This window comes from Sinohyriopsis cumingii, chromosome 18 (genome assembly GCF_028554795.1).
Source record: "Sinohyriopsis cumingii isolate HCF-2022 chromosome 18, ASM2855479v2, whole genome shotgun sequence".
Classification (NCBI taxonomy): Eukaryota; Metazoa; Mollusca; class Bivalvia; order Unionida; family Unionidae; genus Sinohyriopsis; species Sinohyriopsis cumingii.
This window is the reverse complement of record NC_142978.1, coordinates 17,703,428-17,716,948: the sequence shown is the minus strand read 5'-3', so window position 1 is coordinate 17,716,948 and position 13,521 is coordinate 17,703,428.

Below are 13,521 nucleotides of genomic sequence, written 5' to 3'. Positions count from 1 at the left end.
GAGAACGCATTTACCGAGAGCTGGTCAAAATACAAGTGAAACGTAAAGAACAATTGCATCCGTTACGTCACCGGTGTTTGAACCACTGGTACCTGAAGGCTATACAAGGATTGATTAAATTGAAAGTGTTCCATCGGACAGACATTGATGAACGATCCTCTAGTTTTAAAAAGGATTGGTTTGGTATGGACGATTGTAGGTACATCATTGTAAACGTACTGCATCGAATTCCAGAGGAAGAGTTAACGAATTACCAACATCTTGAACACAATGTCAACTTGGTGAAAGAGGAAACTTCTGAACGAATTGTAATGTGTAGATTAGTGACTGAACGATTTAAATTCGACACTGAAGTAAAACCATGTTTGTGCAAACAGTACATTTCTTGTGTCAGACCAAAGAGGATTTAGTATGACCTATTCATGGATACTTTGTTAGAGAACATTCGTGCTTTGCCTGTGGACTTGAGAGAACGCATTTACCGAGAACTGATCAAAATACAAGTGAAACGCAAACTCAAAGTGATTCGTCCGTTTTCAAATTATGCTTTGTTCCAAAGTACAAGAAGACTGATTATGAGTGGATATTACATCAGGCACAAAGTTAAACGAGGCTATTGGACACCACCCAACGATTCCAAAAACAGTGTATATACTTATGGATACTTTACAAGAGAACATTTTGGGCTTGCCTGAGGAGTTGAGAGAAAGGATTTACCGAGAGCTGTATTGCTTCCGAAACAAAGAGACTATAAAATTAGGCTGCCATGCCACGGCTTATGTCACAAGTGATTGAACAGATTCCGTGGAAGGAACTGAACGGCCATATTCAAACCGTGGATCATTACCATCGATTATTACAAGAACTGTATCCATTCAATTTGGGACGAGAAGTGGTGTGTGTCTTAGTGACTTGTTTTCTGGGATTTCGTTTACCAGCCGATTCTTTGTGGACTTTTTACGATCAGTACTTACCACCTCAATGGCCTTAAATGGTCACGAAAAACTCCTTTTGCTCAAAGCCTTGAATTTTCATCTGGATACTTCTCGACCTCAACAGGAAAAAAAGATTCGTCAACTTTTAGCTACCGAAGACGTGTATGACGATGTGTGTGTAGTTTGTGACTTACACCCCCATTGGACAGATGTTCGTGATTGGAAAAAGGGGAGGGGGGGTTTGAGGCTTGGACCCAAGAAGTGGCCCAGTATGCACAAGAGTTGTTCAAGGAAAAAAGTTAATTTTCAACCTGTGTTAGTGACGGTGCCAGAAGAACCCGTCACCGAGAACAACCACTCGCTTCAGGACAGGACTGTCATGGACATGCCTGAAAGGTCATTCCTGGAGGACACTTCTGTGACAATACCTCATGTAGAGACTGTAAGAACATTACACACTGTCCCTAGGACATCTTGGTTACCCAAAACATGTTGTACAGAGACTTGTTTATATTCCACTTTGATCGTTTTGGTGTGTTTTTTATTCCTGTACATCACTATTTGGGTTTTATGTATTTTTGTCTTTCGTGTTCGTATTTGAAACATTCAATAAACGTGTTCTGAAAAAGTATATAAACTCTTGTCTTGTTTGTTTTTCGTGTCACAAGTGACATTTCTCACACAATGGCTACCTCTGCTGTCTCTGCTCCCTCTTCCTCTACTGTCAAAGTCATCGACGAACACTTAGATCGTGCCAGTTGGGAGGCTTTGTATCTTCGCCATCCCTTTAACATGCTCATTGGTGGACCTAGCGGTTCAGGCAAAACCGAATTCGTCAAACGTTTGATCGAACATAAACATCATTTGATTGATCGACCCCCTCAACGAATCGTGTGGTGTTACAAAGAGTGGCAATCGGCGTACAGCCTCTTGCGAGAAAGTCAAGGCGATTCCATCGTGTTTGTGGAAGGCATTCCTAAAGAAGACGATGGCATCGTCTCTGACTCCCGTCTAACCCATTTGGTCATTTTCGACGACATGTTAGGAGAAGAGGAAGAAGAAATTAAACTGTGGTTCACGCGCAAAGGGCATCACCGTAATGCCAGTGTCGTTTACATCACCCAAAATTTGTTTCAACAAAGTAAAGCCCATCGCACCATCAGTCTCAATGCGCATTACGTGGTCTTGTTTAAAAGCCCTCGAGATAAATCGCAAGTGCAAGTCTTAGCCAAACAGTTAGGAACGCCTTGGCTGACTCAGGCGTACAACGATGCCACTCAAACTCCACACGCCTATTTACTCGTCGATTTGAAACCTACGACTCCCGAGGATTTGCGATTTCGTACCCACTTGTTTCACCACTGGTGCCAAGACGGAGGGCCTGTCCTGTACAAGTCTCCGTCCTCGACTTCATTTCACTCCCTATAAAAAAAATCTATAAAAACCCCCGATCCTTTTTCGTCTGTCTCACACAGTGCGAACATGACGTCCCTTCAGTCGCATCTTCCCGTCAAATTGATTCGTGCCTTGTATGGCATCAGTCGAGAAAAAGATCCACAAACACGAGCTCGTGTCTTAGAAGCTAGTCTCAAAGAAGTCTTACGATGGTTCACGGTGACGGCACGTCAATTACTCCAAGGAATCATTCAGATTCCCCATCAAACCAAACGCTTTTTCGATCGAAACAAAGTCGCTTTGGTCCAACTGGCCGATCCCCGCATCGACACTCAAACCAAAAAACAAATCATTTTGAAACCTGGAGGGAGCGGTACTCTAGGAGGGGTCATCTTTCGCTCTCTCTTAAGATGGGATCCTAATGCCCCCAAAGTTATACCCAAGAAAAAAGTCCAACGAAGCTCCAAGAAGAAGAAAAAGACCAGGTCCCCAAGGAGAACTTCTCCAGTGGCAGGACCCTCCTCTGACCAGACACCACCACCCCGGAAAAAGAAAAGAAGTCCCCAGAAAAAGAACCAGAGAAAAAGTCCCCAGAAAAAGAAAAGTCCACAGAAGAAAACTAGTCGCAAGAAAGGTACTTCGGCCAGGACGCAACCTTACACTCGCAAATCACGACCTGCCACAGCGGTGACTGCGTCTCCGGCAGCCTAACGTTTATCCACTTCTCCGTTAATGACACCCAGAACTGAAGAGTACTTGGAGACGTTGATTACACCAAGAACTTCTCCGTTGATGACCCCCGAAAGAACTTCCCCAGTGGCAGGACCCTCTAATTTAGTGGCAGTGGCTGCTGCTCACAAAGTACCTTCTCCCAAAATCAAAGTCCAAGAAAGATCGGGCATGTTACAAAGTTTACTGGATTTGTCCAAGGAAGAACTGGCTCGATTTAGTCCGTTACGTACCCCTGCACGACGTGTCATGCCTGTCCTCAAACTAATACGACGTAAAGACAATCAGTGGCGACGCGTTCCAGTATAAAAAAGGCCTGTGACCAAGTAGGGGTATCAGTGAACTTGTAAAAGATGTCACCTCCAAGAAGCCAAAAATGAAAGAGACAAAGGCAGACGCGTCATCCGACAAAGCGCGTAGCCAAGCATCGACATTACCCTAAGAAAAGACACAGTCGTTCCAAGAAAAAGAGGCGTCAACAAAGGGGAGGATTCCTTGGCGATTTGGGGAAAAACATTGTCACCTTTATGACAAAGCTATAGTCCCAAAAAAGATAAAAGGGTGTGTGTTAAGTCATCAACGTTAGTGTCTGTTTGGTGAATGTCCCGGAACCCACAAGCAAAGATGTCACCCTCCAGAAAACCCCAAGGAAAGAAAAGGAAAGGATTGCCTCCACGTTTAGTCAAACATGGGGAGATGTTATCTGTCCTGTCCAAAGCTTCTCCACCCCTACGAAAACAACTCATTCAATCAGCCTCCAAAGAGGTCATCGATACCGTGTGCGAATGTTGTTTGAACGTTTTGAAAGGCACGATCCCTTTGTCCAAACACCAGAAACAATGCTTTGGCAAACATCGTCACGATCTTCGCCAAATGGTTCAAAAGAAAATTCCCATTCGTCAAAAAAAGAAGATGTTGGTCCAACGTGGAGGCATTTTGCCTCTCTTGTTAGGCCCCATACTGAAAGGAGTCTTGGGAACCATGTTGGGAGGACTGGTGGGAGCAAGATAAAAAGACCCTCGGAAGTCCCAAGATCTCAGAATCGACCGCTGACAACCCCATGGAAGGACGAAAACTAGCTTTAGTGCCTAACAAACGATGGATGGAATACCATCGGTGGCAAGAACAACGCACCCCGCATTTACCTCCCAATCCCAATTTGAGCGAGATGTCCCAGTTACAACACGAATTGCAGTCCTTGATGGATCGCCAAGATTTGTCCGAAACAGAAAAATCGCAAAAGTACGGTCAACTTTTGCAACGACTGCAACTCTTTCACCAGAAAGCTTTAGACGAAACAGCTCCACCCACTCTGAAAGATTTTAAGAGCTTGATGAAAAGTTCAGCACCATCACCAGTATCAGTACCAGTACCACCACTGCCAGTGACCAAGACAGAAAAAGAAGATGAAGAAGGGTTTCAAACTCCACCCGAGAAAGTACGCAAGTTAACAACACCACCTACCTCCAGAATTGGATGGATTAAAAAGATGATGGCCACCCCTTCTTCATCACAAGAGAAAAAGAAAGTGAAGACAGAAGTGAAGACAGAAGTGAAACAAGAACCGATATCCCCCGCTCAGACATCCTCCTCTTCAACACCTATTGCCGGTCGCACACGCAAAGCATTGCAATCCAAGAAAGTACCCCAAGAGAAAAAGAGCAGCATCCTCCAAGAGTGGGTGCCTTATTAACACACAAGCACAAAAAAAAATGGAAAAAGTCTTAGCCAGCATTTACAACGATCCCACGCATCCTGCAGGTTATGCAGGAGTTCAAAAATTGTATCGTGCTGCCAAAACTCGACTGAAAAGTCTCCATTTACCTCAAGTGCAACGATGGTTACAAGAACAAGCTACCTACACTTTACACAAACCCATTCGACGCAAGTTTGCCAGAAGTCGCACCCGAGTGGAAGGCATCGATCATCAATGGCAAGCCGATTTAGCCGATGTCTCTCATTTGGCCAGCTACAATCGTGGCTACAAATATTTGTTTTGTGTCATCGACGTCTTTTCCAAATTTGCCTGGGTCGTGCCCCTGACTTCCAAATCCAGCAGCGAGTTAGTGCGAGCCCTGCAACGGGTGTTGAAACAAAGCGGTCGTCACCCTCTTCGATGGCAAACGGACAAAGGCACCGAATTTCTGAACCAAGCTTTCCAAAAAGAATTAAAGAAACGTGACATTCATTTTTTTACCACCGAGAATCCCGAAACCAAAGCCAGCATCGTGGAACGTTTTCAACGCACTTTGAAAGAACGCATGTGGAAATATTTTACGCATCACCACACTCTGAAGTACATCGACATCTTACCGCACCTGGTGCAAGCGTACAACCAATCTTACCATCGAAACATCGGAAGACGTGACTCCCGACAACGAAGTGTTGGTGTTTGAGCGCCTGTTTGGTACGTCCCCGACGAGGGCTGTCCCCAAGAAAAGTGGAGAGTTGACCGTAGGAGATTGGGTGCGCATTGGCAAAACCAAACGCACTTTCGACAAAGGTTACTTACCTAACTGGACGACCGAATTGTTTCGCGTCACTGGACGAGTGCATGGCCGTCATCCTGCCGTCTATAAATTGGAAGACATGAACGGAGAAGTGCTCAAAGGAACGTTTTATTTGCCCGAGTTACAACGTGTCACCAAAAAAGAAGACGACGTGTACGACATCGAAAGCATTCTCGAACGCAGAACCCGTAAAGTGGGCAAACGACGTGTCAAAGAAGTCAAAGTACGTTGGAAAGGATATCCACCCAGTTTTGATTCTTGGATCGACGCTTCGCAAGTCATCGACTATAAAAAGAAGTGACCATCATGCCTTTTCACACAGACGCAGCTACGTCGACCACTCCTCCTTCCCCTAGTTCTTCTGTGCAAGATTTACAAAAACAACCCTTGTGGGTGTGGTGTGGAGAACGTGTGCCTAAAACGCAAATCGTCTTTTTCTGCCAAATCTTCGTGGTGTATTGTGTCATCGGGGCAGCCATCGCCAATCTGAGTTTGCAACAAGGAGACAAACAATTGTGGACCATTTTATTGAGCAGTTGCATCGGTTACCTGCTTCCCAATCCCTCCCTGAAATTCTCTTCCAACGGGAACCTTGTGTCCAGTGCCAGTGCCAGTCACCACTCCAACCACAACCACAACCCCATTTTGGGCGGAGACACGCCTCTGACATCCAGTAACCCCTCGGACAGCCACAGAACTCTGGAATTATGAGTCACCAAAACCAATTTTACTTAACCTTACCCAGTGACAGTTCCATGGAGGTGTTTCCCCACAACACGTTGTGCTGTTACACGGCCAAATTACCTCAGGCCATCCCCTTAGATCACGAAGCCCATTGGGAAGTGGCTTTAGTAGAAATCATTCACCCGACCCAAGTCCTCAATGTCCTTCCCAATCAAACTTTTTTTGATGTGGAAGTTCATGACGAGCAAGTGCAACAGTGGATGGATAGCAATGTCAAATATGACAAGAAAACCCGTACACAAAATCAAAAGTACACCACCTATCACTTGTTCATTCCCCCAGGCTATTATTTTAGTGGTCAACATTTGGTCAGCACCATAGCCTCTAGGTTTAATGTCGTGTTTCTGAAAGCTTTGGAGCATGTCAACAAAAATGTCACCATGGAGTACCACAAAGCAGCTCGTCGCTTCTCGATGAAATTTGAACGTAGTAAAATCATGTCCATTTTATTTTGTCCTGAATTGTTTGACATGTTGGGCGGAGACATGAACATGAGAATGACCATGATGAAGAAAAACGAATTACCAATCGTTTACGACAACGAGTCTTTTAGCAAGTTATTTCGTGCCCCGGTAGAACTGAATCAAGGACTGAATTTGATGTTCGTGTATTCCGATGTGGAGTACAACGTGGTGGGACACACCTCCGTACCGTTACTGCGTGTCATTCCTTTCAAAGTAGATTAAGCCACGAACGCTGACGAGGAAGGTGGAAACACTTACCACGTCCACCGCGAATTTGTCCATCCTCACTATTTGCCTGTCAGCAAGTCGTATTTGGACACGGTCAACATTGCTATAAAAGGAGATTTGGGACAAAATATTCCATTCACCAAAGGAAAAGTCACGGTGAAACTCCATTTTCGAAAACGGTTCTCTCACGACTCGTAAGTAAGTCATGTATCCAGTGTACCGAGGGGTTGCTCGACAGCGAGGACACGGTTTAGGAGACATGTTAAAATCGGCCTTTCGTTCGGTGGCCCCAGTGTTGAAACCGATGGTGACATGCGGATTGCACGCCTTGAAAGATGCGGCACTGACGCAAGGCAAAGAATTTCTCCAAAATGTCATCATCGACAAACAAAACCCTAAAGAAGCCTTCATGAGGGCAGGCAAAAATGTCTTGCTGCAAACGGGCAAAGACATTTTAGGCCGACGAGACACACCTATAAATGCCCTGCACGCTACCGAGTCAGGCATTCAGCAAGGACAAGGCAGAAAGAGACGACGAAGAAAACACCCTTTCACCAGACTTCAAGCTAGAAAGGCCAAGAAAAGAAGAACCGTTCGAGACTTAGACGTTTTCGATCATTGAGAAAGAACAATAAAATGATGCACCGAGAGTCTTGCGCTTGTTCCAAGTCGGAACTGGATCTGTTTGCCATGCCCCCTACCATGATGACCATGCAAGAATCCCAGTGGGTGGAATTTCACCCCGTCTCCGCACTGACCGATTCCGCTCCCATCGAGTTTGAAATCAAAGGACAGCCCGAAGATTACATCCATCTGAATAGCAGTTACTTGTACCTGAAAGTCAAAATTCTAGATAAGACTGGAGGTGCTATAGACGATGAAGCAGTAGCTCCCGTCAACAATTTCATGCATTCCTTGTTCAGTGGAGTGGACTTGTACTTGAATAACAAACTGGTCAGTAGCAGCATCGATACTTACCCTTATCGTGCCTACCTGGAAAATCTCTTGACGTACGGAATAGATGCCAAGAACACTCATCTCAATGCCTGTGTGGTATGGGAAGCTGACGAACCTACCAAGTTTGAAATATTGGAAACTGATGAAAAGAAAGACAACAATGATGGATTTCTAGAACGAAGAAAGAGAATCACCGGAGTCGACACAAGTTTAGAACTGATGGATCGTTTGCATTTGGACATGTGGTTGCAAGAAAAGTATTTGCTGAACGGGGTGGATCTCCGCCTGAGACTGAATCGTAGCAGTACCGCTTTCCATTTATTGGCTGATAGTGACGGTTACAAAACCAAAATCCAAGAATCCGGACTCTACGTACGCCGTGTGGAAGTGTTACCTAAAGTGGGAAACGACATTAGTCAGACGTTGAGCAGAACGACCGCAAAGTATCCCATACGACGCGTGGAAGTGAAAACCTTCACCATTCCCAAGGGACAGCGATCCATGATCGAAGATCATCTGTTCCAAGGACAGTTACCCAAACGTTTGATCGTTGGTATCGTCGAGAATACAGCCTTCAACGGAGCTGCCGAAAAAAATCCTTTCTACTTTCAACACTTTGGCGTGTCCAAAATCTAAGTCAGTCGCGATGGCAAGACCTTGTGTACCCGACCTTTCGAACCTGACTTTAAAAAGAAGAATTACTTGAGATCGTACTTGTCCCTGTACGAAGCCACCGGACAGTTAGGAACCAATGCCAGTCACGGTATTACGTACGAGGATTATGCAGGAGGCTACGCTTTGTGGACTTTTGATTTCACTCCAGACCAAGGCAGCGACGAGGGACATTTCCACCCTATAAAATCCGGCCAGATTCGTGTGGAAATTCAGTTTAAAGACCGAGACCCTGATGAAACGGTGAACGTCATCCTGTATGCAGAATTCGATAATACGATAGAAATCAACAGTTTGAGAGAAGTCATCCTAGATTACTAGAAACCATGGAAGACTGTTGTCCCTCTTTACCTAGTGGAGAAACTTTGGACATGAAATGTGAGGAGACTGTGGAAGAAGAAGTGATCATGATGAAGTCGAGATGGCCAGAACAAGAAGCCCATTTAGTCTCCTGTTTTGCCAAACACTTGGTTGCTATGGATGTCAAAACGATCATCCCAGTCAAATTCAACACGATAAATGCCTGATGTTGAGTCAAGAAGAAAAATTGGACGAGTATCTGGACGAAGCTTGGAGTCTCATCTCGGACTAAGACGTGTTGCACCAGTGGTATAAAGACTTGCGTGAACATTCTTGTCCACCATTAACCACTCAAGAGATCCATCGTATCGAAGCTCTCCTGAATCAGAGTGAGGAAACAGAACGAATAACCGTTTATTCGTCAGACATTTTCAAGCAAAAAGTCAGGATCGAATTGACGACTTATTATTACCTGTGAAGAAAAAAAACACACAAATGGATACCTGGGAACTTTATTACCTTTTGAACCACAGTTCGTATACGGCTTCTTGGAATCTTGTCGTCTGTGCTAAAGATGAACTTCCTCATCGCAAACCTAAAGACCATCAAGCTTACGTGATCAACACGGACGACAGTCATCTCCCAGGAACCCACTGGGTAGCCGTCTACTTTCCTCAAGAAGGATGTGTGGAATATTTCGATTCGTACGGATTGCCCCTTTTGGAAGACGATATCATCGACTTTATGAGAAGAAATGCTCAGACTACCCGATTCAATAACGTGAAATTACAAGGCACAGATTCCTTGGTGTGAGGACAATATTGTGTGTATTTTCTGCATCATCGAAGCCTGGGCTATTCCTTAGAACATTTAGTGACTCATTTTGATCCTCGTTCTTCTTCTAGAAACGATGTGAAAGTAGATCGATGGTTTTGTGACCATTATGCTTATCTTTTGTCTCAAGCTAGGAAACGTAGTGTCCATCAATGGCCTAATGATTTCCAAAAGTGGAAATCACAATTTCATTCACAACGTTGTCAGCCCTGTTTAAAGTAGATTGTCAATTGAGAAAAAAATGTTTGTGATTTGAAAAGATTGTTTGATGTTATATTGTTGGATTATTGTTAAAAATGTTAGAGTTGTTGTTTAGTGTTAAGTGATTTTTGAATAAAAAATGTTGTGTTTTGAAAAAAAATGCCTTTGTCTTTTGTTTAGCTATAAGAATGTTGGATTGATGCTCTTTCATTTCTTACTATCCCTCTCATGACACTCATTGAACGTTGCGACTCGAAAACCGTGGGGATGTTTTCCTTCACGTCCGCGCTTTGACTTTAAGAACCGGAGTTGTTTCCAGTCTAACCATCCATTGTCGACTCATCCTCCTACGAAGATGTGCTCCAAACTAGCTAAACTCAACGAAGCCTACGTGAATTTGCATAGGGTCAGACACAGTCTGATACCGAAGCCAGAAGAAATAGAGAATGTGAGAATGCTAAAAGTCACTGAAGACCTGATAGAAGAGCTCTTCAGAGAAGAAATGAACAGAGAGAAAGAAGAATGGACGGAGAAGTACAGACTTCAGAGACAGCAACAACAGCAGCAGCAACAACAACAACAACAACAACAGCAGCAACCTGAAGCTGACAGAGGCTTTGTCGATTGTCGTATCGACACCAAAGAGTTCTTCTTCTCTTTCCGAAGAAGCAGACCTATCGCCAGAAAGTCTATCCTCAGAGGACATCGCATTCTTAGAAACTAAAAAAGAATGCCATAGCAAAAAAAAACAGCCCTTTTCAGGGCTACCCAATACTCTAGAAAATAAATAACCATCAATTTGCCAATGTGTGTAGGTAGAGTAGTGTAAAAATAAACACTAACTCTTTCTTAAAAAAATGTGAGGGTATGTGTTTGTGAGTTTGTGTGTTTGTGTTTGTAAGTGCTTACGTACGTTGGTGTGGATAGTAGATTAAAATCATGTTTTTTTGGTGTTTGAGGTGTATATTTGGAGTTAGATTGGATGGCTTTGAGTATGTAAATAGTCTATTGAAGTGATTTATAAAGAATTTTAAAATAGTGATGGGTAGCATAAAAAAGTGAGTGAGTGTTTCTTTTAGGTCCGCGCGTTGTTTTTTTTTTTGGTCATGATCTAGGTAAGATCAATTTTATGTTTTTAGGGGGATGTTTTCCATCACGTCCGCGCTTTCACTATAAATTGAAACTCGTTCGGCAGTCTAGCTACCCTTGTTGATTGATCAACACCAAAAATGAACACGAGGCTGGAGAAACTGTTGGAACTTCATGTGCATCTGGAATATGCCAGGCGCACATTAAATGAACTGGCTGCGGAAGCCATTGTGGAAGAGGGAAGGATAAAAGAGGAGGAAAGAAGAAACAAAGAAGAGGAGGAGAGAAGATATAAAGAAGAAGAGGAAAGAAGATACAAAGAGGAGGAGAGAAGATACAAAGAAGAGGAGGAGGAAAAGGAGAGAAGAAGAAAAAATTTCAGAATCCCAGAAACCGAAAATTGGGATTCTGAAGCCACATATCCTGCCTCTGCTCTCTCCCCCAAAAAGGTAAAAAGTAACTGGGGGACAAGATGTGTATGTGGCGCCAGGCCTGGAAGGTGCCACCATTAACCAGGTGTCCATGAAGTTCAAAAAAACCCAGCCCTTTTCAGGGCTACCCAATACTCTAGAAAAGAAATAACTATTAATTTGCCAATGTGTGTAAGTAGAGTAGTGTGAATATAAACACTAAGTCTTTATTATTAGTGAGAGTGTATGTGTTTGTGTGTTTTTGTTTGTAAATGTTCAAGGAGGTTTGTGTGAATAGTAGATTATGGGTTTCTTTATTGTTTCTTAGCGTATGTGGAGAGTATAGTTTGGGTTTGATTATATGAAATGAGAAAAGTGGGGGATGTTTTCCTTCACGTCCGCGCGTTGTTGGGTCATGATCTAGGTAAGATCAATTTTATGTTTTTAGGGGATGTTTTCCTTCACGTACGCGCTTTCACAATAAGAACCCACAGTATTCGTCGTTCAAATCATTCTACAAAGAAGATGGCTTCTAACCAAATTGACAAAATGCAAACATTGCAAGACGTTTTAGACAACTTAGGCATGATGGAGCAGATGTTAATAAGACTCGTTGAAGACCACTATTCCTACAGTCCCCATCGTGTAAAGATGGAAATTAATAACTTAAGAAAGGTAAAGGACATGATAAGTGGTGTCATGAAAGAGATAAAGGAGGAGAAGGAGGATGAAGAGGAAAGGATAAGAATACGCAAATGGAACGAAAAAATTGAAAAAGAAGAAGAAAATGAGAAGAGGAAGAAAGAAGAGGAGGAAGAGAAGAAGAAAGAAGAGGAGGAAGAGAAGAAAGAAGAGAAGAAAAAAAAGAAGAGAAAGAGTGTAGGAGAGAAAATAATAAGTTGGTTGAGAAAAAGAAGAAATTAGAAGCAGAAGAAGAAAAACCAAAAGGCCCTTTTCAGGGCCAGCCATATTTCTCGAAAAGAGATAGCCTTTCAATTGCCTACCCCTTTTTTAAATTTAAATTTAAATTTAAATTTAAAAAAAAAAAAAAAAAATCCCATATTCAAATCCCCTTGTCCCTAGACAGACCCACACTTTATTCCCCCATGTTTAATTTTCCTTTGTCCCTAGACAGTCCCAAACTCTATTCCCATGTAATGCTAATTCCCCTTGTCCCCAGATTGTCCCACGATTTTTCTCCATGTTAAATTTATATTGTCCCCAGATTGTCCCAGGGGTGTTTTTAATGCTAAGTCCCATTGTCCGTAGGGTATCCCACCTTACTACTGCTAACAAAATAAGATGAGTGTGTCGGTGTGAATAAGAGAAAGAGTCAGACAGACAGACAGAGAGAATACGTATAATTAAAAGCTAACCAGTGTTTTCGACTAAAGTCTGTATATCCCTTTGTCCATGAATGTGAACGAGAAAGGGAGGGAGAGAAAGAGAAAGAGAGAATATTTAAACACCGTTGTTTAAAAATCAACATCTTTCAATAACCACGCTCACTTAAAACGAAGAGGGAGAATTATAGGTTGTTCCTTCCTTTTCATATACAAATGTTAAGCATTAATATATTTACAAGATTAACAATATTATGCAGTACAACTAGATTTGCTATCAATTAATACAGTATCTGTTTTCTAAAGATGCTAAAGAAAATATATAACAAAGATATTTAAAAACATATTTGGCATCGTGTCTAAGTATGGAAATAGCAGCCTGATGTCTAAGGACAGAAATGTATTAAAGGTACCCACAAACGCATTTCTACATGTGTGACAGATAGCACGTCAAAAAATGTACTCATTCACTATTGAGCTCGACACGGTCTGTTTGTAAAAATGCTAAATGAAATGTCCTATTACGACAAATGAGGAGCATATCTGTTTGTAAACAAAGATGAAATACCGAATCATTGATCTATATCATTGAATCTAATGATAATATTACATTTACTATCCAAACTGACTAACATTTAGTCAGAAATTGATCATATAGAGAATAATTTAACGCGCGATGTATGAATGAAAATAATTTCCCCATACACAAG